Source organism: Mytilus trossulus, chromosome 10 (assembly GCF_036588685.1).
Source record: "Mytilus trossulus isolate FHL-02 chromosome 10, PNRI_Mtr1.1.1.hap1, whole genome shotgun sequence".
In the NCBI taxonomy this organism is placed as follows: domain Eukaryota; kingdom Metazoa; phylum Mollusca; class Bivalvia; order Mytilida; family Mytilidae; genus Mytilus; species Mytilus trossulus.
In genome coordinates this window covers 13,548,072-13,575,352 of record NC_086382.1, presented here as the reverse complement: position 1 = coordinate 13,575,352, position 27,281 = coordinate 13,548,072, and the positions used below count along the sequence as shown (strand labels likewise).

Genomic DNA, 27,281 nt, shown 5'->3' with positions numbered 1-27,281 from the left:
CTTTTGTTTTCCCTTTCTTTTATTAAAGCTAAAATCTTAATGTTAATATACACGGACTTTTTCACATAGAAATGAATGATAAATATTCTAAGAACAAACACGTGTTTGAAACTATACTGGTATCTATAACTATTTCTAAATTTATTCCTCAGCCATCCATACAATTTTCAACACCAGAAAATAATTTTCTTAATTTGCACATGCACATGCACTTTCAGTTTCATGTAATTATATCATTGGTCTAACAGCTCAGTTGCTATAAATGCACCTAATTGCCGAACAATCCATGTCAGCCGGAATAGCTCAGTTGGGAGAGCGTTAGACTGAAGATCTAAAGGCCCCCGGTTCAATCCCGGGTTCCGGCACGGAACAATCCGGCGGCTGGCAGGATATTTTTTGCTACTCACCACTTTTGCAAGATAATCCAAAGAAACTTTTCTCCATAGAATGACTAGATGTAACTATACTAATGGCATGTCAGATTGCAGAAACAGTGCACATGATACGAGAGAAGAAAACACACATTTACCAGCTGAACGGTGATGTCTTTATAATGATCAACCGCTGTTCGTTAATCTAACTTGGTAACGTTGGCGATGATTCTTTATGATGTCAAGTCAATCACGGATGTTGACAGATAACGTCGACGAAAGACTAACTGTTTTCTTCTCTTCTTGGAAGAAGAAAACGTCTTTTGTTTTCCCTTTCTTTTATTAAAGCTAAAATCTTAATGTTAATATACACGGACTTTTTCACATAGAAATGAATGATAAATATTCTAAGAACAAACACGTGTTTGAAACTATACTGGTATCTATAACTATTTCTAAATTTATTCCTCAGCCATCCATACAATTTTCAACACCAGAAAATAATTTTCTTAATTTGCACATGCACATGCACTTTCAGTTTCATGTAATTATATCATTGGTCTAACAGCTCAGTTGCTATAAATGCACCTAATTGCCGAACAATCCATGTCAGCCGGAATAGCTCAGTTGGGAGAGCGTTAGACTGAAGATCTAAAGGCCCCCGGTTCAATCCCGGGTTCCGGCACGGAACAATCCGGCGGCTGGCAGGATATTTTTTGCTACTCACCACTTTTGCAAGATAATCCAAAGAAACTTTTCTCCATAGAATGACTAGATGTAACTATACTAATGGCATGTCAGATTGCAGAAACAGTGCACATGATACGAGAGAAGAAAACACACATTTACCAGCTGAACGGTGATGTCTTTATAATGATCAACCGCTGTTCGTTAATCTAACTTGGTAACGTTGGCGATGATTCTTTATGATGTCAAGTCAATCACGGATGTTGACAGATAACGTCGACGAAAGACTAACTGTTTTCTTCTCTTCTTGGAAGAAGAAAACGTCTTTTGTTTTCCCTTTCTTTTATTAAAGCTAAAATCTTAATGTTAATATACACGGACTTTTTCACATAGAAATGAATGATAAATATTCTAAGAACAAACACGTGTTTGAAACTATACTGGTATCTATAACTATTTCTAAATTTATTCCTCAGCCATCCATACAATTTTCAACACCAGAAAATAATTTTCTTAATTTGCACATGCACATGCACTTTCAGTTTCATGTAATTATATCATTGGTCTAACAGCTCAGTTGCTATAAATGCACCTAATTGCCGAACAATCCATGTCAGCCGGAATAGCTCAGTTGGGAGAGCGTTAGACTGAAGATCTAAAGGCCCCCGGTTCAATCCCGGGTTCCGGCACGGAACAATCCGGCGGCTGGCAGGATATTTTTTTGCTACTCACCACTTTTGCAAGATAATCCAAAGAAACTTTTCTCCATAAAATGACTAGATGTAACTATACTAATGGCATGTCAGATTGCAGAAACAGTGCACATGATACGAGAGAAGAAAACACACATTTACCAGCTGAACGGTGATGTCTTTATAATGATCAACCGCTGTTCGTTAATCTAACTTGGTAACGTTGGCGATGATTCTTTATGATGTCAAGTCAATCACGGATGTTGACAGATAACGTCGACGAAAGACTAACTGTTTTCTTCTCTTCTTGGAAGAAGAAAACGTCTTTTGTTTTCCCTTTCTTTTATTAAAGCTAAAATCTTAATGTTAATATACACGGACTTTTTCACATAGAAATGAATGATAAATATTCTAAGAACAAACACGTGTTTGAAACTATACTGGTATCTATAACTATTTCTAAATTTATTCCTCAGCCATCCATACAATTTTCAACACCAGAAAATAATTTTCTTAATTTGCACATGCACATGCACTTTCAGTTTCATGTAATTATATCATTGGTCTAACAGCTCAGTTGCTATAAATGCACCTAATTGCCGAACAATCCATGTCAGCCGGAATAGCTCAGTTGGGAGAGCGTTAGACTGAAGATCTAAAGGCCCCCGGTTCAATCCCGGGTTCCGGCACGGAACAATCCGGCGGCTGGCAGGATATTTTTTGCTACTCACCACTTTTGCAAGATAATCCAAAGAAACTTTTCTCCATAGAATGACTAGATGTAACTATACTAATGGCATGTCAGATTGCAGAAACAGTGCACATGATACGAGAGAAGAAAACACACATTTACCAGCTGAACGGTGATGTCTTTATAATGATCAACCGCTGTTCGTTAATCTAACTTGGTAACGTTGGCGATGATTCTTTATGATGTCAAGTCAATCACGGATGTTGACAGATAACGTCGACGAAAGACTAACTGTTTTCTTCTCTTCTTGGAAGAAGAAAACGTCTTTTGTTTTCCCTTTCTTTTATTGAAAAAGTCGAGTGGACCTTCATATGACAGGACGTTGTTTTTGAGTACTGTGAAAATTATACTCTATTATAAGTTATTGCTCGGATTACCAAGCTAAAATATGGATTATTAACATTCTAACTTGTTTTAGAAGTAAGTTCTTTTCATTGATATTGAAAAACCCGTCTTTATTAACTGTTTGAAATGTTGTAAATATTGTTGGATTGAAAGAGGCTACCCGAGGGTGAATTGTATAACTGTTTTTAATTATAATTATAATGGAGAGACTTCCAGCTCTACTGATGAGTACTATAGAAAATGCATGCGAACAATTTCGTAATATCACATTTACTGTTCACGGTGAGAATGACAGAGCCCGTGTTTCTATAGTTTTCACAAATGAAGATAGTACTAAGAGTAAAAGAAAATCAAATTCTACCGTCAATCGTAATAAGAAACGAATGAAAGAATATAACAATGACAATGTAAATATTGAGAATAATACAAATGTGATTTGTTCAGATCTTCCATCTGAAATAATTCAAATAACGAGTGAAAAGGTATCGACAAATACATTAGATATAATGGATTTTGAAGATGACCCGTCTGTGGCCTCCGCTACTACAGGTAACATTGATATTATAGAGAATCCAAATATAGAACTGTCTATCGATACAGGTAATGAATTGTCTATGTCACCAACCTGTTTAACAAGTGAAAGTGTAAACAATGTAAATAAAAATAAACATAGTGTATCTGTTGGGAGAATTGAAAAGAATAAATGCACCGTAGATGAATCAATGTGTACAATTAGTCAAACGATTAATAGTGATAGTGTATCTACTCCGTCAACATGTGATAAATTGAAAGAACGTAATAAAACTGTACAAGCTAGTAGATTTATATATAAAATTGTTTTAAAACAAAACCGAAGTGGTATGGACATATTGATTGGAAAAACGCATAGAGGACTTCTGATATTATATCATATGGGCCATAAAAGTGTTGAAACTGTCAATCGCGGGGAACGAGAATACCGGTTATTGAACAAAGTTGTAACCGAGGATTTTAAAGATGTTAGACAAACACAACTGATGACTGATGCAGTCCGTCAAGGAATACTGGAGATTGAAAACGTGGCTTGTGGAAATAAAAAACTGTAAAATTTGTTTAAGTATTTTATAATTTGTTTTTGTAATGAGAGTGTGTATGTTTCTGTGAGAAAATGGGAAAAAATGTTTTTGCTGAATTATGATAATTGGATTGTGATTTTGTTTGCTTGTCTTATTATTGCTGATAATTGACTTAATATTTAATACTTTTGAATTAATTTGCATGGTGGAATGGAGACCAGCCCTTTGCGATCTTTTATTTCGATTGTATCAATTTTCGTCAAATGTAGGACAATGATACAGTACTGTACAAACACTAAAACTCTTTAATTTTTCATTGTATTCGGTGTAGGCTTTTATAATTTGAATGTATGAGCTGAATGGTAGATTAGAATGAGATTGAATATAAATATAGGGATATGATGTTCTTCCATAGAAAATGATAGATGAGTATACGAAAGTTGATATTAATCAGATAATTATGTTCGTGAAAAATATTTCACGCAATATAGATAATTTTGCAAATATGATTCATTTTCAGAGAAAGGACAATAAATAATGAAAATGTAAAAAAAAAAAAAAAAAAAAAAGAGCGTTAGACTGAAGATCTAAAGGCCCCCGGTTCAATCCCGGGTTCCGGCACGGAACAATCCGGCGGCTGGCAGGATATTTTTTGCTACTCACCACTTTTGCAAGATAATCCAAAGAAACTTTTCTCCATAGAATGACTAGATGTAACTATACTAATGGCATGTCAGATTGCAGAAACAGTGCACATGATACGAGAGAAGAAAACACACATTTACCAGCTGAACGGTGATGTCTTTATAATGATCAACCGCTGTTCGTTAATCTAACTTGGTAACGTTGGCGATGATTCTTTATGATGTCAAGTCAATCACGGATGTTGACAGATAACGTCGACGAAAGACTAACTGTTTTCTTCTCTTCTTGGAAGAAGAAAACGTCTTTTGTTTTCCCTTTCTTTTATTAAAGCTAAAATCTTAATGTTAATATACACGGACTTTTTCACATAGAAATGAATGATAAATATTCTAAGAACAAACACGTGTTTGAAACTATACTGGTATCTATAACTATTTCTAAATTTATTCCTCAGCCATCCATACAATTTTCAACACCAGAAAATAATTTTCTTAATTTGCACATGCACATGCACTTTCAGTTTCATGTAATTATATCATTGGTCTAACAGCTCAGTTGCTATAAATGCACCTAATTGCCGAACAATCCATGTCAGCCGGAATAGCTCAGTTGGGAGAGCGTTAGACTGAAGATCTAAAGGCCCCCGGTTCAATCCCGGGTTCCGGCACGGAACAATCCGGCGGCTGGCAGGATATTTTTTGCTACTCACCACTTTTGCAAGATAATCCAAAGAAACTTTTCTCCATAGAATGACTAGATGTAACTATACTAATGGCATGTCAGATTGCAGAAACAGTGCACATGATACGAGAGAAGAAAACACACATTTACCAGCTGAACGGTGATGTCTTTATAATGATCAACTGCTGTTCGTTAATCTAACTTGGTAACGTTGGCGATGATTCTTTATGATGTCAAGTCAATCACGGATGTTGACAGATAACGTCGACGAAAGACTAACTGTTTTCTTCTCTTCTTGGAAGAAGAAAACGTCTTTTGTTTTCCCTTTCTTTTATTAAAGCTAAAATCTTAATGTTAATATACACGGACTTTTTCACATAGAAATGAATGATAAATATTCTAAGAACAAACACGTGTTTGAAACTATACTGGTATCTATAACTATTTCTAAATTTATTCCTCAGCCATCCATACAATTTTCAACACCAGAAAATAATTTTCTTAATTTGCACATGCACATGCACTTTCAGTTTCATGTAATTATATCATTGGTCTAACAGCTCAGTTGCTATAAATGCACCTAATTGCCGAACAATCCATGTCAGCCGGAATAGCTCAGTTGGGAGAGCGTTAGACTGAAGATCTAAAGGCCCCCGGTTCAATCCCGGGTTCCGGCACGGAACAATCCGGCGGCTGGCAGGATATTTTTTGCTACTCACCACTTTTGCAAGATAATCCAAAGAAACTTTTCTCCATAGAATGACTAGATGTAACTATACTAATGGCATGTCAGATTGCAGAAACAGTGCACATGATACGAGAGAAGAAAACACACATTTACCAGCTGAACGGTGATGTCTTTATAATGATCAACCGCTGTTCGTTAATCTAACTTGGTAACGTTGGCGATGATTCTTTATGATGTCAAGTCAATCACGGATGTTGACAGATAACGTCGACGAAAGACTAACTGTTTTCTTCTCTTCTTGGAAGAAGAAAACGTCTTTTGTTTTCCCTTTCTTTTATTAAAGCTAAAATCTTAATGTTAATATACACGGACTTTTTCACATAGAAATGAATGATAAATATTCTAAGAACAAACACGTGTTTGAAACTATACTGGTATCTATAACTATTTCTAAATTTATTCCTCAGCCATCCATACAATTTTCAACACCAGAAAATAATTTTCTTAATTTGCACATGCACATGCACTTTCAGTTTCATGTAATTATATCATTGGTCTAACAGCTCAGTTGCTATAAATGCACCTAATTGCCGAACAATCCATGTCAGCCGGAATAGCTCAGTTGGGAGAGCGTTAGACTGAAGATCTAAAGGCCCCCGGTTCAATCCCGGGTTCCGGCACGGAACAATCCGGCGGCTGGCAGGATATTTTTTGCTACTCACCACTTTTGCAAGATAATCCAAAGAAACTTTTCTCCATAGAATGACTAGATGTAACTATACTAATGGCATGTCAGATTGCAGAAACAGTGCACATGATACGAGAGAAGAAAACACACATTTACCAGCTGAACGGTGATGTCTTTATAATGATCAACCGCTGTTCGTTAATCTAACTTGGTAACGTTGGCGATGATTCTTTATGATGTCAAGTCAATCACGGATGTTGACAGATAACGTCGACGAAAGACTAACTGTTTTCTTCTCTTCTTGGAAGAAGAAAACGTCTTTTGTTTTCCCTTTCTTTTATTAAAGCTAAAATCTTAATGTTAATATACACGGACTTTTTCACATAGAAATGAATGATAAATATTCTAAGAACAAACACGTGTTTGAAACTATACTGGTATCTATAACTATTTCTAAATTTATTCCTCAGCCATCCATACAATTTTCAACACCAGAAAATAATTTTCTTAATTTGCACATGCACATGCACTTTCAGTTTCATGTAATTATATCATTGGTCTAACAGCTCAGTTGCTATAAATGCACCTAATTGCCGAACAATCCATGTCAGCCGGAATAGCTCAGTTGGGAGAGCGTTAGACTGAAGATCTAAAGGCCCCCGGTTCAATCCCGGGTTCCGGCACGGAACAATCCGGCGGCTGGCAGGATATTTTTTGCTACTCACCACTTTTGCAAGATAATCCAAAGAAACTTTTCTCCATAGAATGACTAGATGTAACTATACTAATGGCATGTCAGATTGCAGAAACAGTGCACATGATACGAGAGAAGAAAACACACATTTACCAGCTGAACGGTGATGTCTTTATAATGATCAACCGCTGTTCGTTAATCTAACTTGGTAACGTTGGCGATGATTCTTTATGATGTCAAGTCAATCACGGATGTTGACAGATAACGTCGACGAAAGACTAACTGTTTTCTTCTCTTCTTGGAAGAAGAAAACGTCTTTTGTTTTCCCTTTCTTTTATTAAAGCTAAAATCTTAATGTTAATATACACGGACTTTTTCACATAGAAATGAATGATAAATATTCTAAGAACAAACACGTGTTTGAAACTATACTGGTATCTATAACTATTTCTAAATTTATTCCTCAGCCATCCATACAATTTTCAACACCAGAAAATAATTTTCTTAATTTGCACATGCACATGCACTTTCAGTTTCATGTAATTATATCATTGGTCTAACAGCTCAGTTGCTATAAATGCACCTAATTGCCGAACAATCCATGTCAGCCGGAATAGCTCAGTTGGGAGAGCGTTAGACTGAAGATCTAAAGGCCCCCGGTTCAATCCCGGGTTCCGGCACGGAACAATCCGGCGGCTGGCAGGATATTTTTTGCTACTCACCACTTTTGCAAGATAATCCAAAGAAACTTTTCTCCATAGAATGACTAGATGTAACTATACTAATGGCATGTCAGATTGCAGAAACAGTGCACATGATACGAGAGAAGAAAACACACATTTACCAGCTGAACGGTGATGTCTTTATAATGATCAACCGCTGTTCGTTAATCTAACTTGGTAACGTTGGCGATGATTCTTTATGATGTCAAGTCAATCACGGATGTTGACAGATAACGTCGACGAAAGACTAACTGTTTTCTTCTCTTCTTGGAAGAAGAAAACGTCTTTTGTTTTCCCTTTCTTTTATTAAAGCTAAAATCTTAATGTTAATATACACGGACTTTTTCACATAGAAATGAATGATAAATATTCTAAGAACAAACACGTGTTTGAAACTATACTGGTATCTATAACTATTTCTAAATTTATTCCTCAGCCATCCATACAATTTTCAACACCAGAAAATAATTTTCTTAATTTGCACATGCACATGCACTTTCAGTTTCATGTAATTATATCATTGGTCTAACAGCTCAGTTGCTATAAATGCACCTAATTGCCGAACAATCCATGTCAGCCGGAATAGCTCAGTTGGGAGAGCGTTAGACTGAAGATCTAAAGGCCCCCGGTTCAATCCCGGGTTCCGGCACGGAACAATCCGGCGGCTGGCAGGATATTTTTTGCTACTCACCACTTTTGCAAGATAATCCAAAGAAACTTTTCTCCATAGAATGACTAGATGTAACTATACTAATGGCATGTCAGATTGCAGAAACAGTGCACATGATACGAGAGAAGAAAACACACATTTACCAGCTGAACGGTGATGTCTTTATAATGATCAACCGCTGTTCGTTAATCTAACTTGGTAACGTTGGCGATGATTCTTTATGATGTCAAGTCAATCACGGATGTTGACAGATAACGTCGACGAAAGACTAACTGTTTTCTTCTCTTCTTGGAAGAAGAAAACGTCTTTTGTTTTCCCTTTCTTTTATTAAAACTAAAATCTTAATGTTAATATACACGGACTTTTTCACATAGAAATGAATGATAAATATTCTAAGAACAAACACGTGTTTGAAACTATACTGGTATCTATAACTATTTCTAAATTTATTCCTCAGCCATCCATACAATTTTCAACACCAGAAAATAATTTTCTTAATTTGCACATGCACATGCACTTTCAGTTTCATGTAATTATATCATTGGTCTAACAGCTCAGTTGCTATAAATGCACCTAATTGCCGAACAATCCATGTCAGCCGGAATAGCTCAGTTGGGAGAGCGTTAGACTGAAGATCTAAAGGCCCCCGGTTCAATCCCGGGTTCCGGCACGGAACAATCCGGCGGCTGGCAGGATATTTTTTGCTACTCACCACTTTTGCAAGATAATCCAAAGAAACTTTTCTCCATAGAATGACTAGATGTAACTATACTAATGGCATGTCAGATTGCAGAAACAGTGCACATGATACGAGAGAAGAAAACACACATTTACCAGCTGAACGGTGATGTCTTTATAATGATCAACCGCTGTTCGTTAATCTAACTTGGTAACGTTGGCGATGATTCTTTATGATGTCAAGTCAATCACGGATGTTGACAGATAACGTCGACGAAAGACTAACTGTTTTCTTCTCTTCTTGGAAGAAGAAAACGTCTTTTGTTTTCCCTTTCTTTTATTAAAGCTAAAATCTTAATGTTAATATACACGGACTTTTTCACATAGAAATGAATGATAAATATTCTAAGAACAAACACGTGTTTGAAACTATACTGGTATCTATAACTATTTCTAAATTTATTCCTCAGCCATCCATACAATTTTCAACACCAGAAAATAATTTTCTTAATTTGCACATGCACATGCACTTTCAGTTTCATGTAATTATATCATTGGTCTAACAGCTCAGTTGCTATAAATGCACCTAATTGCCGAACAATCCATGTCAGCCGGAATAGCTCAGTTGGGAGAGCGTTAGACTGAAGATCTAAAGGCCCCCGGTTCAATCCCGGGTTCCGGCACGGAACAATCCGGCGGCTGGCAGGATATTTTTTGCTACTCACCACTTTTGCAAGATAATCCAAAGAAACTTTTCTCCATAGAATGACTAGATGTAACTATACTAATGGCATGTCAGATTGCAGAAACAGTGCACATGATACGAGAGAAGAAAACACACATTTACCAGCTGAACGGTGATGTCTTTATAATGATCAACCGCTGTTCGTTAATCTAACTTGGTAACGTTGGCGATGATTCTTTATGATGTCAAGTCAATCACGGATGTTGACAGATAACGTCGACGAAAGACTAACTGTTTTCTTCTCTTCTTGGAAGAAGAAAACGTCTTTTGTTTTCCCTTTCTTTTATTAAAGCTAAAATCTTAATGTTAATATACACGGACTTTTTCACATAGAAATGAATGATAAATATTCTAAGAACAAACACGTGTTTGAAACTATACTGGTATCTATAACTATTTCTAAATTTATTCCTCAGCCATCCATACAATTTTCAACACCAGAAAATAATTTTCTTAATTTGCACATGCACATGCACTTTCAGTTTCATGTAATTATATCATTGGTCTAACAGCTCAGTTGCTATAAATGCACCTAATTGCCGAACAATCCATGTCAGCCGGAATAGCTCAGTTGGGAGAGCGTTAGACTGAAGATCTAAAGGCCCCCGGTTCAATCCCGGGTTCCGGCACGGAACAATCCGGCGGCTGGCAGGATATTTTTTGCTACTCACCACTTTTGCAAGATAATCCAAAGAAACTTTTCTCCATAGAATGACTAGATGTAACTATACTAATGGCATGTCAGATTGCAGAAACAGTGCACATGATACGAGAGAAGAAAACACACATTTACCAGCTGAACGGTGATGTCTTTATAATGATCAACCGCTGTTCGTTAATCTAACTTGGTAACGTTGGCGATGATTCTTTATGATGTCAAGTCAATCACGGATGTTGACAGATAACGTCGACGAAAGACTAACTGTTTTCTTCTCTTCTTGGAAGAAGAAAACGTCTTTTGTTTTCCCTTTCTTTTATTAAAGCTAAAATCTTAATGTTAATATACACGGACTTTTTCACATAGAAATGAATGATAAATATTCTAAGAACAAACACGTGTTTGAAACTATACTGGTATCTATAACTATTTCTAAATTTATTCCTCAGCCATCCATACAATTTTCAACACCAGAAAATAATTTTCTTAATTTGCACATGCACATGCACTTTCAGTTTCATGTAATTATATCATTGGTCTAACAGCTCAGTTGCTATAAATGCACCTAATTGCCGAACAATCCATGTCAGCCGGAATAGCTCAGTTGGGAGAGCGTTAGACTGAAGATCTAAAGGCCCCCGGTTCAATCCCGGGTTCCGGCACGGAACAATCCGGCGGCTGGCAGGATATTTTTTGCTACTCACCACTTTTGCAAGATAATCCAAAGAAACTTTTCTCCATAGAATGACTAGATGTAACTATACTAATGGCATGTCAGATTGCAGAAACAGTGCACATGATACGAGAGAAGAAAACACACATTTACCAGCTGAACGGTGATGTCTTTATAATGATCAACCGCTGTTCGTTAATCTAACTTGGTAACGTTGGCGATGATTCTTTATGATGTCAAGTCAATCACGGATGTTGACAGATAACGTCGACGAAAGACTAACTGTTTTCTTCTCTTCTTGGAAGAAGAAAACGTCTTTTGTTTTCCCTTTCTTTTATTAAAGCTAAAATCTTAATGTTAATATACACGGACTTTTTCACATAGAAATGAATGATAAATATTCTAAGAACAAACACGTGTTTGAAACTATACTGGTATCTATAACTATTTCTAAATTTATTCCTCAGCCATCCATACAATTTTCAACACCAGAAAATAATTTTCTTAATTTGCACATGCACATGCACTTTCAGTTTCATGTAATTATATCATTGGTCTAACAGCTCAGTTGCTATAAATGCACCTAATTGCCGAACAATCCATGTCAGCCGGAATAGCTCAGTTGGGAGAGCGTTAGACTGAAGATCTAAAGGCCCCCGGTTCAATCCCGGGTTCCGGCACGGAACAATCCGGCGGCTGGCAGGATATTTTTTGCTACTCACCACTTTTGCAAGATAATCCAAAGAAACTTTTCTCCATAGAATGACTAGATGTAACTATACTAATGGCATGTCAGATTGCAGAAACAGTGCACATGATACGAGAGAAGAAAACACACATTTACCAGCTGAACGGTGATGTCTTTATAATGATCAACCGCTGTTCGTTAATCTAACTTGGTAACGTTGGCGATGATTCTTTATGATGTCAAGTCAATCACGGATGTTGACAGATAACGTCGACGAAAGACTAACTGTTTTCTTCTCTTCTTGGAAGAAGAAAACGTCTTTTGTTTTCCCTTTCTTTTATTAAAGCTAAAATCTTAATGTTAATATACACGGACTTTTTCACATAGAAATGAATGATAAATATTCTAAGAACAAACACGTGTTTGAAACTATACTGGTATCTATAACTATTTCTAAATTTATTCCTCAGCCATCCATACAATTTTCAACACCAGAAAATAATTTTCTTAATTTGCACATGCACATGCACTTTCAGTTTCATGTAATTATATCATTGGTCTAACAGCTCAGTTGCTATAAATGCACCTAATTGCCGAACAATCCATGTCAGCCGGAATAGCTCAGTTGGGAGAGCGTTAGACTGAAGATCTAAAGGCCCCCGGTTCAATCCCGGGTTCCGGCACGGAACAATCCGGCGGCTGGCAGGATATTTTTTGCTACTCACCACTTTTGCAAGATAATCCAAAGAAACTTTTCTCCATAGAATGACTAGATGTAACTATACTAATGGCATGTCAGATTGCAGAAACAGTGCACATGATACGAGAGAAGAAAACACACATTTACCAGCTGAACGGTGATGTCTTTATAATGATCAACCGCTGTTCGTTAATCTAACTTGGTAACGTTGGCGATGATTCTTTATGATGTCAAGTCAATCACGGATGTTGACAGATAACGTCGACGAAAGACTAACTGTTTTCTTCTCTTCTTGGAAGAAGAAAACGTCTTTTGTTTTCCCTTTCTTTTATTAAAACTAAAATCTTAATGTTAATATACACGGACTTTTTCACATAGAAATGAATGATAAATATTCTAAGAACAAACACGTGTTTGAAACTATACTGGTATCTATAACTATTTCTAAATTTATTCCTCAGCCATCCATACAATTTTCAACACCAGAAAATAATTTTCTTAATTTGCACATGCACATGCACTTTCAGTTTCATGTAATTATATCATTGGTCTAACAGCTCAGTTGCTATAAATGCACCTAATTGCCGAACAATCCATGTCAGCCGGAATAGCTCAGTTGGGAGAGCGTTAGACTGAAGATCTAAAGGCCCCCGGTTCAATCCCGGGTTCCGGCACGGAACAATCCGGCGGCTGGCAGGATATTTTTTGCTACTCACCACTTTTGCAAGATAATCCAAAGAAACTTTTCTCCATAGAATGACTAGATGTAACTATACTAATGGCATGTCAGATTGCAGAAACAGTGCACATGATACGAGAGAAGAAAACACACATTTACCAGCTGAACGGTGATGTCTTTATAATGATCAACCGCTGTTCGTTAATCTAACTTGGTAACGTTGGCGATGATTCTTTATGATGTCAAGTCAATCACGGATGTTGACAGATAACGTCGACGAAAGACTAACTGTTTTCTTCTCTTCTTGGAAGAAGAAAACGTCTTTTGTTTTCCCTTTCTTTTATTAAAGCTAAAATCTTAATGTTAATATACACGGACTTTTTCACATAGAAATGAATGATAAATATTCTAAGAACAAACACGTGTTTGAAACTATACTGGTATCTATAACTATTTCTAAATTTATTCCTCAGCCATCCATACAATTTTCAACACCAGAAAATAATTTTCTTAATTTGCACATGCACATGCACTTTCAGTTTCATGTAATTATATCATTGGTCTAACAGCTCAGTTGCTATAAATGCACCTAATTGCCGAACAATCCATGTCAGCCGGAATAGCTCAGTTCGGAGAGCGTTAGACTGAAGATCTAAAGGCCCCCGGTTCAATCCCGGGTTCCGGCACGGAACAATCCGGCGGCTGGCAGGATATTTTTTGCTACTCACCACTTTTGCAAGATAATCCAAAGAAACTTTTCTCCATAGAATGACTAGATGTAACTATACTAATGGCATGTCAGATTGCAGAAACAGTGCACATGATACGAGAGAAGAAAACACACATTTACCAGCTGAACGGTGATGTCTTTATAATGATCAACCGCTGTTCGTTAATCTAACTTGGTAACGTTGGCGATGATTCTTTATGATGTCAAGTCAATCACGGATGTTGACAGATAACGTCGACGAAAGACTAACTGTTTTCTTCTCTTCTTGGAAGAAGAAAACGTCTTTTGTTTTCCCTTTCTTTTATTAAAGCTAAAATCTTAATGTTAATATACACGGACTTTTTCACATAGAAATGAATGATAAATATTCTAAGAACAAACACGTGTTTGAAACTATACTGGTATCTATAACTATTTCTAAATTTATTCCTCAGCCATCCATACAATTTTCAACACCAGAAAATAATTTTCTTAATTTGCACATGCACATGCACTTTCAGTTTCATGTAATTATATCATTGGTCTAACAGCTCAGTTGCTATAAATGCACCTAATTGCCGAACAATCCATGTCAGCCGGAATAGCTCAGTTGGGAGAGCGTTAGACTGAAGATCTAAAGGCCCCCGGTTCAATCCCGGGTTCCGGCACGGAACAATCCGGCGGCTGGCAGGATATTTTTTGCTACTCACCACTTTTGCAAGATAATCCAAAGAAACTTTTCTCCATAGAATGACTAGATGTAACTATACTAATGGCATGTCAGATTGCAGAAACAGTGCACATGATACGAGAGAAGAAAACACACATTTACCAGCTGAACGGTGATGTCTTTATAATGATCAACCGCTGTTCGTTAATCTAACTTGGTAACGTTGGCGATGATTCTTTATGATGTCAAGTCAATCACGGATGTTGACAGATAACGTCGACGAAAGACTAACTGTTTTCTTCTCTTCTTGGAAGAAGAAAACGTCTTTTGTTTTCCCTTTCTTTTATTAAAGCTAAAATCTTAATGTTAATATACACGCCCACAAAACACAAAAACGTTCAGGAAATGTTCCAGGAACGTTTCTGTTTCGTTGTGAGAACGTTGTGATTTAACATTGTTGGAACGTAAAAGCGTGGACTACCAGTTACGTTGTAAGAACGTTATGATATAACGTTATGGAAAACCAACCTGGAACCTAAATGGAACCTTGTGTAACCAAACTGGAACCTTTATAGAACCTTGTGTAACCAAACTAGAACCTTCATAGAACCTTGTATAACTAATATGGAACCTTTATAGAACCTTGTGTAACCAATCTGGAACCTAAATATAATCATGTGTTACCAATCTGGATCCCAAATTAAGCCTAGTTCCAAATTTGTATGTTGGCACAACAATGGCCCAACGTATCTACATTCATTGGCCCAACGTAGTTTTTCTCTCCATCTTCCAGAACATGCATGAACATTTTGCCAATGGACGTTTTAGCAAATAACAATCAATAAGGAATTGTATCCATATTTGAATGAATTAAATCAACACATCCATGTTACCTATTTTTCTTAAATAATTAATACAAAAATATGAATACCAATACATAATTTATTTAATTTTACAAGTAGCAAATTCTTAAAACTTTTAGTTGATGTAAATACACGTTGCAACATCAGATCTAGAATGAAAACTATAAAGTATATTCATGATGTTTCATTTCTGTCAATGTAATTCACTTCATCAGGTTCATATAGTTATTTCCTAGTTCTGTAATTCACTTCTGACATTAGGTTTATACAGTTATTTCCTAGTTCTATAGTTTCACTTCACCATGTTCATACAATTACTTCCTAGTTCTGTAATTTCACTTCATCAGGTTCATACAGTTATTTACTAGTTTAATATATAATTCACTTCATCAGGTTCATACAGTTAATTCCTAGTTTGTAATTTCACTTCATCAGGTTCATACAGTAAATTCCTAGTTTGTAATTTCACTTCATCAGGTTCACACAGTTATTTCCTAATTCTGTAATTTCACTTCATCTGGTTCATACACTTACATGTACTTCCTAGTTCTCTAATTTCACTTTATTAGATTTATACAGTTATTTCATAGTTTTGTAATCTAACATGGGTCGTATTCACAAGAGTGTTCCTTTTGTTTTCTGCTACCCTTTCTTTTGGCACTTTTTCTGAATCCGTCTTTTGTTTAATTCTAATCCAGTGTAGTATATCTTCATAAGATTTATTCCACTGCCCCTGTAATAAAGACATGAACAAATGAGTACTCAATGTATACTTCTTTTGAAAATAATAAATCCTAAAAGACTCTTATTTAAAACTAGACTATACAAGGCGATTCCATAGGGATAAGGCACTCATACCACATCTTCCAACATTTATTTAGATTGTTAGACTTCACTGTGCTAGCTTAGTTTAGCCGGAAAATTGAGGGTAGATATGGATACAGGAAACAGAACCATGTAAAAATGTTCTAACTAAATGAATTATTCTAGTGAAAAAAATATGAAGTCAAATCTAAATACAACAGCATTAATATCGGTATTATAATATTTAACATTTCAATTATGCATATATATTTGCAATCTTCGAATCCGATGTGGCATTAAGGATTGCTATATGTTACTAACTTAAAAGTATTAATTGTGCATTTTGTCCAATTCTTTTAAATTTGTATGAACTAAAAATAATTAAACAACATTCTGAAATAGTATGTAACAAGGAAAATTCGAAAATTCACTTTTCCATTGATAAGGGTTATAAATGTGTTATTTGTCATTCATAATCATAAACGTATATAAGAATTTTTAAAGTAACAATCAACTTACATGTTTCTTTCTCTTTAGATGATGCGATTTTCTCTTTTGTTTTCTTTGTTATTACTGCTTTCTTACAAATACACGACAGGAAATAGTCTCAAAAGTGACTATCCCATTACACTTAGATTTCCTATAACCTTAATTACCATAGCAACTATCTTTGAAATTTGTCTAACATCTGGTCAACATCATTCTATAGGTCAACCTTATCAAAATATGCTTGATTAACATAATGGCTGTATCAAATATCATTTTGTATATAATTGATAATCATGTTTCACAAATTAAAGTTGAATGAAGAAAAAAGTTATAATAATTAATGAGAATAATGAATTTTAATTTTTAATCGAGCAATTTATATGTTGAAGGAATAAGAAATTATTTTGTTCTTTAACAGTGTTGTTTTTTTAGTTTTAAAAACTCTCAGCATTGACTTTCTGAAGCAAAATAAAGGTTTGATTAACATGCAAGACGGCAAACATATTACTTGCATTTTTTCTATCAATTTGATTTTTTTTTTTTTTTTTTGGAAAGATCTTTTTTTCAAAAAAATTTAGGAACATTATTCGAACGTTTTAAGAATGTTAGTAAAGTAACGTTAAAAAGTAACTAATATTAAACGTTTCTACAACGTATTACTTGTAACATAACCGAACTGAAACTTCCACACAACGTTAAAACAAAACGTTCTTAGAACGTTGATTTGTAACGTTTCATATTATCGTTCTTACAACGTTCGTGTAACGTTTAGGTCCGAAATAACCTTACAGGAACCAATCCACAACGTTCTTTAAACGTTATGTGTTTAGTGGGCGGACTTTTTCACATAGAAATGAATGATAAATATTCTAAGAACAAACACGTGTTTGAAACTATACTGGTATCTATAACTATTTCTAAATTTATTCCTCAGCCATCCATACAATTTTCAACACCAGAAAATAATTTTCTTAATTTGCACATGCACATGCACTTTCAGTTTCATGTAATTATATCATTGGTCTAACAGCTCAGTTGCTATAAATGCACCTAATTGCCGAACAATCCATGTCAGCCGGAATAGCTCAGTTGGGAGAGCGTTAGACTGAAGATCTAAAGGCCCCCGGTTCAATCCCGGGTTCCGGCACGGAACAATCCGGCGGCTGGCAGGATATTTTTTGCTACTCACCACTTTTGCAAGATAATCCAAAGAAACTTTTCTCCATAGAATGACTAGATGTAACTATACTAATGGCATGTCAGATTGCAGAAACAGTGCACATGATACGAGAGAAGAAAACACACATTTACCAGCTGAACGGTGATGTCTTTATAATGATCAACCGCTGTTCGTTAATCTAACTTGGTAACGTTGGCGATGATTCTTTATGATGTCAAGTCAATCACGGATGTTGACAGATAACGTCGACGAAAGACTAACTGTTTTCTTCTCTTCTTGGAAGAAGAAAACGTCTTTTGTTTTCCCTTTCTTTTATTAAAGCTAAAATCTTAATGTTAATATACACGGACTTTTTCACATAGAAATGAATGATAAATATTCTAAGAACAAACACGTGTTTGAAACTATACTGGTATCTATAACTATTTCTAAATTTATTCCTCAGCCATCCATACAATTTTCAACACCAGAAAATAATTTTCTTAATTTGCACATGCACATGCACTTTCAGTTTCATGTAATTATATCATTGGTCTAACAGCTCAGTTGCTATAAATGCACCTAATTGCCGAACAATCCATGTCAGCCGGAATAGCTCAGTTGGGAGAGCGTTAGACTGAAGATCTAAAGGCCCCCGGTTCAATCCCGGGTTCCGGCACGGAACAATCCGGCGGCTGGCAGGATATTTTTTGCTACTCACCACTTTTGCAAGATAATCCAAAGAAACTTTTCTCCATAGAATGACTAGATGTAACTATACTAATGGCATGTCAGATTGCAGAAACAGTGCACATGATACGAGAGAAGAAAACACACATTTACCAGCTGAACGGTGATGTCTTTATAATGATCAACCGCTGTTCGTTAATCTAACTTGGTAACGTTGGCGATGATTCTTTATGATGTCAAGTCAATCACGGATGTTGACAGATAACGTCGACGAAAGACTAACTGTTTTCTTCTCTTCTTGGAAGAAGAAAACGTCTTTTGTTTTCCCTTTCTTTTATTAAAGCTAAAATCTTAATGTTAATATACACGGACTTTTTCACATAGAAATGAATGATAAATATTCTAAGAACAAACACGTGTTTGAAACTATACTGGTATCTATAACTATTTCTAAATTTATTCCTCAGCCATCCATACAATTTTCAACACCAGAAAATAATTTTCTTAATTTGCACATGCACATGCACTTTCAGTTTCATGTAATTATATCATTGGTCTAACAGCTCAGTTGCTATAAATGCACCTAATTGCCGAACAATCCATGTCAGCCGGAATAGCTCAGTTGGGAGAGCGTTAGACTGAAGATCTAAAGGCCCCCGGTTCAATCCCGGGTTCCGGCACGGAACAATCCGGCGGCTGGCAGGATATTTTTTGCTACTCACCACTTTTGCAAGATAATCCAAAGAAACTTTTCTCCATAGAATGACTAGATGTAACTATACTAATGGCATGTCAGATTGCAGAAACAGTGCACATGATACGAGAGAAGAAAACACACATTTACCAGCTGAACGGTGATGTCTTTATAATGATCAACCGCTGTTCGTTAATCTAACTTGGTAACGTTGGCGATGATTCTTTATGATGTCAAGTCAATCACGGATGTTGACAGATAACGTCGACGAAAGACTAACTGTTTTCTTCTCTTCTTGGAAGAAGAAAACGTCTTTTGTTTTCCCTTTCTTTTATTAAAGCTAAAATCTTAATGTTAATATACACGGACTTTTTCACATAGAAATGAATGATAAATATTCTAAGAACAAACACGTGTTTGAAACTATACTGGTATCTATAACTATTTCTAAATTTATTCCTCAGCCATCCATACAATTTTCAACACCAGAAAATAATTTTCTTAATTTGCACATGCACATGCACTTTCAGTTTCATGTAATTATATCATTGGTCTAACAGCTCAGTTGCTATAAATGCACCTAATTGCCGAACAATCCATGTCAGCCGGAATAGCTCAGTTGGGAGAGCGTTAGACTGAAGATCTAAAGGCCCCCGGTTCAATCCCGGGTTCCGGCACGGAACAATCCGGTGGCTGGCAGGATATTTTTTGCTACTCACCACTTTTGCAAGATAATCCAAAGAAACTTTTCTCCATAGAATGACTAGATGTAACTATACTAATGGCATGTCAGATTGCAGAAACAGTGCACATGATACGAGAGAAGAAAACACACATTTACCAGCTGAACGGTGATGTCTTTATAATGATCAACCGCTGTTCGTTAATCTAACTTGGTAACGTTGGCGATGATTCTTTATGATGTCAAGTCAATCACGGATGTTGACAGATAACGTCGACGAAAGACTAACTGTTTTCTTCTCTTCTTGGAAGAAGAAAACGTCTTTTGTTTTCCCTTTCTTTTATTAAAGCTAAAATCTTAATGTTAATATACACGGACTTTTTCACATAGAAATGAATGATAAATATTCTAAGAACAAACACGTGTTTGAAACTATACTGGTATCTATAACTATTTCTAAATTTATTCCTCAGCCATCCATACAATTTTCAACACCAGAAAATAATTTTCTTAATTTGCACATGCACATGCACTTTCAGTTTCATGTAATTATATCATTGGTCTAGCAGCTCAGTTGCTATAAATGCACCTAATTGCCGAACAATCCATGTCAGCCGGAATAGCTCAGTTGGGAGAGCGTTAGACTGAAGATCTAAAGGCCCCCGGTTCAATCCCGGGTTCCGGCACGGAACAATCCGGCGGCTGGCAGGATATTTTTTGCTACTCACCACTTTTGCAAGATAATCCAAAGAAACTTTTCTCCATAGAATGACTAGATGTAACTATACTAATGGCATGTCAGATTGCAGAAACAGTGCACATGATACGAGAGAAGAAAACACACATTTACCAGCTGAACGGTGATGTCTTTATAATGATCAACCGCTGTTCGTTAATCTAACTTGGTAACGTTGGCGATGATTCTTTATGATGTCAAGTCAATCACGGATGTTGACAGATAACGTCGACGAAAGACTAACTGTTTTCTTCTCTTCTTGGAAGAAGAAAACGTCTTTTGTTTTCCCTTTCTTTTATTAAAGCTAAAATCTTAATGTTAATATACACGGACTTTTTCACATAGAAATGAATGATAAATATTCTAAGAACAAACACGTGTTTGAAACTATACTGGTATCTATAACTATTTCTAAATTTATTCCTCAGCCATCCATACAATTTTCAACACCAGAAAATAATTTTCTTAATTTGCACATGCACATATGCACTTTCAGTTTCATGTAATTATATCATTGGTCTAACAGCTCAGTTGCTATAAATGCACCTAATTGCCGAACAATCCATGTCAGCCGGAATAGCTCAGTTGGGAGAGCGTTAGACTGAAGATCTAAAGGCCCCCGGTTCAATCCCGGGTTCCGGCACGGAACAATCCGGCGGCTGGCAGGATATTTTTTGCTACTCACCACTTTTGCAAGATAATCCAAAGAAACTTTTCTCCATAGAATGACTAGATGTAACTATACTAATGGCATGTCAGATTGCAGAAACAGTGCACATGATACGAGAGAAGAAAACACACATTTACCAGCTGAACGGTGATGTCTTTATAATGATCAACCGCTGTTCGTTAATCTAACTTGGTAACGTTGGCGATGATTCTTTATGATGTCAAGTCAATCACGGATGTTGACAGATAACGTCGACGAAAGACTAACTGTTTTCTTCTCTTCTTGGAAGAAGAAAACGTCTTTTGTTTTCCCTTTCTTTTATTAAAGCTAAAATCTTAATGTTAATATACACGGACTTTTTCACATAGAAATGAATGATAAATATTCTAAGAACAAACACGTGTTTGAAACTATACTGGTATCTATAACTATTTCTAAATTTATTCCTCAGCCATCCATACAATTTTCAACACCAGAAAATAATTTTCTTAATTTGCACATGCACATGCACTTTCAGTTTCATGTAATTATATCATTGGTCTAACAGCTCAGTTGCTATAAATGCACCTAATTGCCGAACAATCCATGTCAGCCGGAATAGCTCAGTTGGGAGAGCGTTAGACTGAAGATCTAAAGGCCCCCGGTTCAATCCCGGGTTCCGGCACGGAACAATCCGGCGGCTGGCAGGATATTTTTTGCTACTCACCACTTTTGCAAGATAATCCAAAGAAACTTTTCTCCATAGAATGACTAGATGTAACTATACTAATGGCATGTCAGATTGCAGAAACAGTGCACATGATACGAGAGAAGAAAACACACATTTACCAGCTGAACGGTGATGTCTTTATAATGATCAACCGCTGTTCGTTAATCTAACTTGGTAACGTTGGCGATGATTCTTTATGATGTCAAGTCAATCACGGATGTTGACAGATAACGTCGACGAAAGACTAACTGTTTTCTTCTCTTCTTGGAAGAAGAAAACGTCTTTTGTTTTCCCTTTCTTTTATTAAAGCTAAAATCTTAATGTTAATATACACGGACTTTTTCACATAGAAATGAATGATAAATATTCTAAGAACAAACACGTGTTTGAAACTATACTGGTATCTATAACTATTTCTAAATTTATTCCTCAGCCATCCATACAATTTTCAACACCAGAAAATAATTTTCTTAATTTGCACATGCACATGCACTTTCAGTTTCATGTAATTATATCATTGGTCTAGCAGCTCAGTTGCTATAAATGCACCTAATTGCCGAACAATCCATGTCAGCCGGAATAGCTCAGTTGGGAGAGCGTTAGACTGAAGATCTAAAGGCCCCCGGTTCAATCCCGGGTTCCGGCACGGAACAATCCGGCGGCTGGCAGGATATTTTTTGCTACTCACCACTTTTGCAAGATAATCCAAAGAAACTTTTCTCCATAGAATGACTAGATGTAACTATACTAATGGCATGTCAGATTGCAGAAACAGTGCACATGATACGAGAGAAGAAAACACACATTTACCAGCTGAACGGTGATGTCTTTATAATGATCAACCGCTGTTCGTTAATCTAACTTGGTAACGTTGGCGATGATTCTTTATGATGTCAAGTCAATCACGGATGTTGACAGATAACGTCGACGAAAGACTAACTGTTTTCTTCTCTTCTTGGAAGAAGTAAACGTCTTTTGTTTTCCCTTTCTTTTATTAAAGCTAAAATCTTAATGTTAATATACACGGACTTTTTCACATAGAAATGAATGATAAATATTCTAAGAACAAACACGTGTTTGAAACTATACTGGTATCTATAACTATTTCTAAATTTATTCCTCAGCCATCCATACAATTTTCAACACCAGAAAATAATTTTCTTAATTTGCACATGCACATATGCACTTTCAGTTTCATGTAATTATATCATTGGTCTAACAGCTCAGTTGCTATAAATGCACCTAATTGCCGAACAATCCATGTCAGCCGGAATAGCTCAGTTGGGAGAGCGTTAGACTGAAGATCTAAAGGCCCCCGGTTCAATCCCGGGTTCCGGCACGGAACAATCCGGCGGCTGGCAGGATATTTTTTGCTACTCACCACTTTTGCAAGATAATCCAAAGAAACTTTTCTCCATAGAATGACTAGATGTAACTATACTAATGGCATGTCAGATTGCAGAAACAGTGCACATGATACGAGAGAAGAAAACACACATTTACCAGCTGAACGGTGATGTCTTTATAATGATCAACCGCTGTTCGTTAATCTAACTTGGTAACGTTGGCGATGATTCTTTATGATGTCAAGTCAATCACGGATGTTGACAGATAACGTCGACGAAAGACTAACTGTTTTCTTCTCTTCTTGGAAGAAGAAAACGTCTTTTGTTTTCCCTTTCTTTTATTAAAGCTAAAATCTTAATGTTAATATACACGGACTTTTTCACATAGAAATGAATGATAAATATTCTAAGAACAAACACGTGTTTGAAACTATACTGGTATCTATAACTATTTCTAAATTTATTCCTCAGCCATCCATACAATTTTCAACACCAGAAAATAATTTTCTTAATTTGCACATGCACATGCACTTTCAGTTTCATGTAATTATATCATTGGTCTAGCAGCTCAGTTGCTATAAATGCACCTAATTGCCGAACAATCCATGTCAGCCGGAATAGCTCAGTTGGGAGAGCGTTAGACTGAAGATCTAAAGGCCCCCGGTTCAATCCCGGGTTCCGGCACGGAACAATCCGGCGGCTGGCAGGATATTTTTTGCTACTCACCACTTTTGCAAGATAATCCAAAGAAACTTTTCTCCATAGAATGACTAGATGTAACTATACTAATGGCATGTCAGATTGCAGAAACAGTGCACATGATACGAGAGAAGAAAACACACATTTACCAGCTGAACGGTGATGTCTTTATAATGATCAACCGCTGTTCGTTAATCTAACTTGGTAACGTTGGCGATGATTCTTTATGATCGGATGTTGACAGATAACGTCGACGAAAGACTAACTGTTTTCTTCTCTTCTTGGAAGAAGAAAACGTCTTTTGTTTTCCCTTTCTTTTATTAAAGCTAAAATCTTAATGTTAATATACACGGACTTTTTCACATAGAAATGAATGATAAATATTCTAAGAACAAACACGTGTTTGAAACTATACTGGTATCTATAACTATTTCTAAATTTATTCCTCAGCCATCCATACAATTTTCAACACCAGAAAATAATTTTCTTAATTTGCACATGCACATATGCACTTTCAGTTTCATGTAATTATATCATTGGTCTAACAGCTCAGTTGCTATAAATGCACCTAATTGCCGAACAATCCATGTCAGCCGGAATAGCTCAGTTGGGAGAGCGTTAGACTGAAGATCTAAAGGCCCCCGGTTCAATCCCGGGTTCCGGCACGGAACAATCCGGCGGCTGGCAGGATATTTTTTGCTACTCACCACTTTTGCAAGATAATCCAAAGAAACTTTTCTCCATAGAATGACTAGATGTAACTATACTAATGGCATGTCAGATTGCAGAAACAGTGCACATGATACGAGAGAAGAAAACACACATTTACCAGCTGAACGGTGATGTCTTTATAATGATCAACCGCTGTTCGTTAATCTAACTTGGTAACGTTGGCGATGATTCTTTATGATGTCAAGTCAATCACGGATGTTGACAGATAACGTCGACGAAAGACTAACTGTTTTCTTCTCTTCTTGGAAGAAGAAAACGTCTTTTGTTTTCCCTTTCTTTTATTAAAGCTAAAATCTTAATGTTAATATACACGGACTTTTTCACATAGAAATGAATGATACATATTCTAAGAACAAACACGTGTTTGAAACTATACTGGTATCTATAACTATTTCTAAATTTATTCCTCAGCCATCCATACAATTTTCAACACCAGAAAATAATTTTCTTAATTTGCACATGCACATGCACTTTCAGTTTCATGTAATTATATCATTGGTCTAGCAGCTCAGTTGCTATAAATGCACCTAATTGCCGAACAATCCATGTCAGCCGGAATAGCTCAGTTGGGAGAGCGTTAGACTGAAGATCTAAAGGCCCCCGGTTCAATCCCGGGTTCCGGCACGGAACAATCCGGCGGCTGGCAGGATATTTTTTGCTACTCACCACTTTTGCAAGATAATCCAAAGAAACTTTTCTCCATAGAATGACTAGATGTAACTATACTAATGGCATGTCAGATTGCAGAAACAGTGCACATGATACGAGAGAAGAAAACACACATTTACCAGCTGAACGGTGATGTCTTTATAATGATCAACCGCTGTTCGTTAATCTAACTTGGTAACGTTGGCGATGATTCTTTATGATGTCAAGTCAATCACGGATGTTGACAGATAACGTCGACGAAAGACTAACTGTTTTCTTCTCTTCTTGGAAGAAGAAAACGTCTTTTGTTTTCCCTTTCTTTTATTAAAGCTAAAATCTTAATGTTAATATACACGGACTTTTTCACATAGAAATGAATGATAAATATTCTAAGAACAAACACGTGTTTGAAACTATACTGGTATCTATAACTATTTCTAAATTTATTCCTCAGCCATCCATACAATTTTCAACACCAGAAAATAATTTTCTTAATTTGCACATGCACATGCACTTTCAGTTTCATGTAATTATATCATTGGTCTAACAGCTCAGTTGCTATAAATGCACCTAATTGCCGAACAATCCATGTCAGCCGGAATAGCTCAGTTGGGAGAGCGTTAGACTGAAGATCTAAAGGCCCCCGGTTCAATCCCGGGTTCCGGCACGGAACAATCCGGCGGCTGGCAGGATATTTTTTGCTACTCACCACTTTTGCAAGATAATCCAAAGAAACTTTTCTCCATAGAATGACTAGATGTAACTATACTAATGGCATGTCAGATTGCAGAAACAGTGCACATGATACGAGAGAAGAAAACACACATTTACCAGCTGAACGGTGATGTCTTTATAATGATCAACCGCTGTTCGTTAATCTAACTTGGTAACGTTGGCGATGATTCTTTATGATGTCAAGTCAATCACGGATGTTGACAGATAACGTCGACGAAAGACTAACTGTTTTCTTCTCTTCTTGGAAGAAGAAAACGTCTTTTGTTTTCCCTTTCTTTTATTAAAGCTAAAATCTTAATGTTAATATACACGGACTTTTTCACATAGAAATGAATGATAAATATTCTAAGAACAAACACGTGTTTGAAACTATACTGGTATCTATAACTATTTCTAAATTTATTCCTCAGCCATCCATACAATTTTCAACACCAGAAAATAACTTTCTTAATTTGCACATGCACATATGCACTTTCAGTTTCATGTAATTATATCATTGGTCTAACAGCTCAGTTGCTATAAATGCACCTAATTGCCGAACAATCCATGTCAGCCGGAATAGCTCAGTTGGGAGAGCGTTAGACTGAAGATCTAAAGGCCCCCGGTTCAATCCCGGGTTCCGGCACGGAACAATCCGGCGGCTGGCAGGATATTTTTTGCTACTCACCACTTTTGCAAGATAATCCAAAGAAACTTTTCTCCATAGAATGACTAGATGTAACTATACTAATGGCAT

The 27,281-nt window shown here is 36.2% G+C and overlaps 32 non-coding genes across 32 annotated transcripts; all 32 read left to right on the top strand.

Annotated features, from left to right (window-relative positions):
• The first annotated feature begins 292 nt into the window (after positions 1 to 292).
• Trnaf-gaa (transfer RNA phenylalanine (anticodon GAA)) lies at positions 293 to 365 on the top strand. The gene has a single exon. It is a non-coding gene; the product is annotated as a tRNA-Phe (tRNA).
• Positions 366 to 983: 618 nt separating this feature from the next.
• Positions 984 to 1,056, top strand: Trnaf-gaa (transfer RNA phenylalanine (anticodon GAA)). Its single transcript has one exon. It is a non-coding gene; the product is annotated as a tRNA-Phe (tRNA).
• Positions 1,057 to 1,674: 618 nt separating this feature from the next.
• On the top strand, positions 1,675 to 1,747 carry Trnaf-gaa (transfer RNA phenylalanine (anticodon GAA)). The gene has a single exon. It is a non-coding gene; the product is annotated as a tRNA-Phe (tRNA).
• A 619-nt stretch (positions 1,748 to 2,366) lies between these two features.
• Positions 2,367 to 2,439, top strand: Trnaf-gaa (transfer RNA phenylalanine (anticodon GAA)). The gene has a single exon. It is a non-coding gene; the product is annotated as a tRNA-Phe (tRNA).
• Positions 2,440 to 5,140: 2,701 nt separating this feature from the next.
• On the top strand, positions 5,141 to 5,213 carry Trnaf-gaa (transfer RNA phenylalanine (anticodon GAA)). The gene has a single exon. It is a non-coding gene; the product is annotated as a tRNA-Phe (tRNA).
• Positions 5,214 to 5,831: 618 nt separating this feature from the next.
• Trnaf-gaa (transfer RNA phenylalanine (anticodon GAA)) lies at positions 5,832 to 5,904 on the top strand. Its single transcript has one exon. It is a non-coding gene; the product is annotated as a tRNA-Phe (tRNA).
• Positions 5,905 to 6,522: 618 nt separating this feature from the next.
• Positions 6,523 to 6,595, top strand: Trnaf-gaa (transfer RNA phenylalanine (anticodon GAA)). The gene has a single exon. It is a non-coding gene; the product is annotated as a tRNA-Phe (tRNA).
• A 618-nt stretch (positions 6,596 to 7,213) lies between these two features.
• Positions 7,214 to 7,286, top strand: Trnaf-gaa (transfer RNA phenylalanine (anticodon GAA)). Its single transcript has one exon. It is a non-coding gene; the product is annotated as a tRNA-Phe (tRNA).
• Positions 7,287 to 7,904: 618 nt separating this feature from the next.
• Positions 7,905 to 7,977, top strand: Trnaf-gaa (transfer RNA phenylalanine (anticodon GAA)). The gene has a single exon. It is a non-coding gene; the product is annotated as a tRNA-Phe (tRNA).
• A 618-nt stretch (positions 7,978 to 8,595) lies between these two features.
• Trnaf-gaa (transfer RNA phenylalanine (anticodon GAA)) lies at positions 8,596 to 8,668 on the top strand. Its single transcript has one exon. It is a non-coding gene; the product is annotated as a tRNA-Phe (tRNA).
• Positions 8,669 to 9,286: 618 nt separating this feature from the next.
• Trnaf-gaa (transfer RNA phenylalanine (anticodon GAA)) lies at positions 9,287 to 9,359 on the top strand. Its single transcript has one exon. It is a non-coding gene; the product is annotated as a tRNA-Phe (tRNA).
• A 618-nt stretch (positions 9,360 to 9,977) lies between these two features.
• Positions 9,978 to 10,050, top strand: Trnaf-gaa (transfer RNA phenylalanine (anticodon GAA)). Its single transcript has one exon. It is a non-coding gene; the product is annotated as a tRNA-Phe (tRNA).
• A 618-nt stretch (positions 10,051 to 10,668) lies between these two features.
• Positions 10,669 to 10,741, top strand: Trnaf-gaa (transfer RNA phenylalanine (anticodon GAA)). The gene has a single exon. It is a non-coding gene; the product is annotated as a tRNA-Phe (tRNA).
• Positions 10,742 to 11,359: 618 nt separating this feature from the next.
• Positions 11,360 to 11,432, top strand: Trnaf-gaa (transfer RNA phenylalanine (anticodon GAA)). Its single transcript has one exon. It is a non-coding gene; the product is annotated as a tRNA-Phe (tRNA).
• Positions 11,433 to 12,050: 618 nt separating this feature from the next.
• Trnaf-gaa (transfer RNA phenylalanine (anticodon GAA)) lies at positions 12,051 to 12,123 on the top strand. The gene has a single exon. It is a non-coding gene; the product is annotated as a tRNA-Phe (tRNA).
• A 618-nt stretch (positions 12,124 to 12,741) lies between these two features.
• Trnaf-gaa (transfer RNA phenylalanine (anticodon GAA)) lies at positions 12,742 to 12,814 on the top strand. Its single transcript has one exon. It is a non-coding gene; the product is annotated as a tRNA-Phe (tRNA).
• A 618-nt stretch (positions 12,815 to 13,432) lies between these two features.
• Positions 13,433 to 13,505, top strand: Trnaf-gaa (transfer RNA phenylalanine (anticodon GAA)). Its single transcript has one exon. It is a non-coding gene; the product is annotated as a tRNA-Phe (tRNA).
• A 1,309-nt stretch (positions 13,506 to 14,814) lies between these two features.
• Trnaf-gaa (transfer RNA phenylalanine (anticodon GAA)) lies at positions 14,815 to 14,887 on the top strand. Its single transcript has one exon. It is a non-coding gene; the product is annotated as a tRNA-Phe (tRNA).
• Positions 14,888 to 18,119: 3,232 nt separating this feature from the next.
• Positions 18,120 to 18,192, top strand: Trnaf-gaa (transfer RNA phenylalanine (anticodon GAA)). Its single transcript has one exon. It is a non-coding gene; the product is annotated as a tRNA-Phe (tRNA).
• Positions 18,193 to 18,810: 618 nt separating this feature from the next.
• On the top strand, positions 18,811 to 18,883 carry Trnaf-gaa (transfer RNA phenylalanine (anticodon GAA)). The gene has a single exon. It is a non-coding gene; the product is annotated as a tRNA-Phe (tRNA).
• Positions 18,884 to 19,501: 618 nt separating this feature from the next.
• Positions 19,502 to 19,574, top strand: Trnaf-gaa (transfer RNA phenylalanine (anticodon GAA)). The gene has a single exon. It is a non-coding gene; the product is annotated as a tRNA-Phe (tRNA).
• A 618-nt stretch (positions 19,575 to 20,192) lies between these two features.
• On the top strand, positions 20,193 to 20,265 carry Trnaf-gaa (transfer RNA phenylalanine (anticodon GAA)). Its single transcript has one exon. It is a non-coding gene; the product is annotated as a tRNA-Phe (tRNA).
• A 618-nt stretch (positions 20,266 to 20,883) lies between these two features.
• Positions 20,884 to 20,956, top strand: Trnaf-gaa (transfer RNA phenylalanine (anticodon GAA)). Its single transcript has one exon. It is a non-coding gene; the product is annotated as a tRNA-Phe (tRNA).
• Positions 20,957 to 21,576: 620 nt separating this feature from the next.
• Trnaf-gaa (transfer RNA phenylalanine (anticodon GAA)) lies at positions 21,577 to 21,649 on the top strand. Its single transcript has one exon. It is a non-coding gene; the product is annotated as a tRNA-Phe (tRNA).
• Positions 21,650 to 22,267: 618 nt separating this feature from the next.
• On the top strand, positions 22,268 to 22,340 carry Trnaf-gaa (transfer RNA phenylalanine (anticodon GAA)). The gene has a single exon. It is a non-coding gene; the product is annotated as a tRNA-Phe (tRNA).
• Positions 22,341 to 22,958: 618 nt separating this feature from the next.
• On the top strand, positions 22,959 to 23,031 carry Trnaf-gaa (transfer RNA phenylalanine (anticodon GAA)). The gene has a single exon. It is a non-coding gene; the product is annotated as a tRNA-Phe (tRNA).
• Positions 23,032 to 23,651: 620 nt separating this feature from the next.
• Trnaf-gaa (transfer RNA phenylalanine (anticodon GAA)) lies at positions 23,652 to 23,724 on the top strand. The gene has a single exon. It is a non-coding gene; the product is annotated as a tRNA-Phe (tRNA).
• A 618-nt stretch (positions 23,725 to 24,342) lies between these two features.
• On the top strand, positions 24,343 to 24,415 carry Trnaf-gaa (transfer RNA phenylalanine (anticodon GAA)). Its single transcript has one exon. It is a non-coding gene; the product is annotated as a tRNA-Phe (tRNA).
• A 607-nt stretch (positions 24,416 to 25,022) lies between these two features.
• On the top strand, positions 25,023 to 25,095 carry Trnaf-gaa (transfer RNA phenylalanine (anticodon GAA)). Its single transcript has one exon. It is a non-coding gene; the product is annotated as a tRNA-Phe (tRNA).
• A 618-nt stretch (positions 25,096 to 25,713) lies between these two features.
• On the top strand, positions 25,714 to 25,786 carry Trnaf-gaa (transfer RNA phenylalanine (anticodon GAA)). The gene has a single exon. It is a non-coding gene; the product is annotated as a tRNA-Phe (tRNA).
• Positions 25,787 to 26,404: 618 nt separating this feature from the next.
• Positions 26,405 to 26,477, top strand: Trnaf-gaa (transfer RNA phenylalanine (anticodon GAA)). The gene has a single exon. It is a non-coding gene; the product is annotated as a tRNA-Phe (tRNA).
• A 620-nt stretch (positions 26,478 to 27,097) lies between these two features.
• On the top strand, positions 27,098 to 27,170 carry Trnaf-gaa (transfer RNA phenylalanine (anticodon GAA)). The gene has a single exon. It is a non-coding gene; the product is annotated as a tRNA-Phe (tRNA).
• Positions 27,171 to 27,281: the final 111 nt, after the last annotated feature.